The sequence below is a fragment of the Rhipicephalus sanguineus genome, chromosome 4, assembly GCF_013339695.2.
Source record: "Rhipicephalus sanguineus isolate Rsan-2018 chromosome 4, BIME_Rsan_1.4, whole genome shotgun sequence".
In the NCBI taxonomy this organism is placed as follows: Eukaryota; Metazoa; Arthropoda; class Arachnida; order Ixodida; family Ixodidae; genus Rhipicephalus; species Rhipicephalus sanguineus.
In genome coordinates, this window is record NC_051179.1 from 86114360 (window position 1) to 86114920 (window position 561).

The window sequence follows — 561 nt, forward strand, 5'->3', positions numbered from 1 at the left end:
CACTGCTCTCGTAGAGAGGGAAAATGAAAAGGAAAATAGAAATACAGAAACACAAGCACAGTCAAAAGATTTTCTCTGCACCCCGCACGTGCAACAAACTTGAAGAACAGAGGGAGAAAACGCTTTCCCTGTGTTGGGTGACGCTCCCTGTGGCTTTCAGTGTTCTTTCACGGGGTGGGCGCGTGGGTCGTAAAACGACGAATGTCAAGGACGTTCTCCGCTCTTCCCGTACTCGTCGTCGCCTTCAGCCTCCTTGGTTGCAACCCCGAAAATGCGTCCCCCGGGTTGCCCCTCTTCCTCCTTTTCGTCGCGGGGTCTTCAATTAAAGCTGCTTCGAAGTGGGGGGCTGCTTCCCAATATTCGACAAATACGACATCACTTGTCAGTCGTTCGGCAGTTTCAGCCTGCACGCGTCCACAGAAGTGCTGCCAGCACTGCAACCGGCCGCGCAACCTTCTTGGCGTAATGTGCTTGTGACTTTCAAGCTGGAGTGGGAAGATGCCGCGCCAGCGGCAGAGTTCGCTGAGCTCGTTCTTTCTGCCGAACTCCAAGCGACCTTCT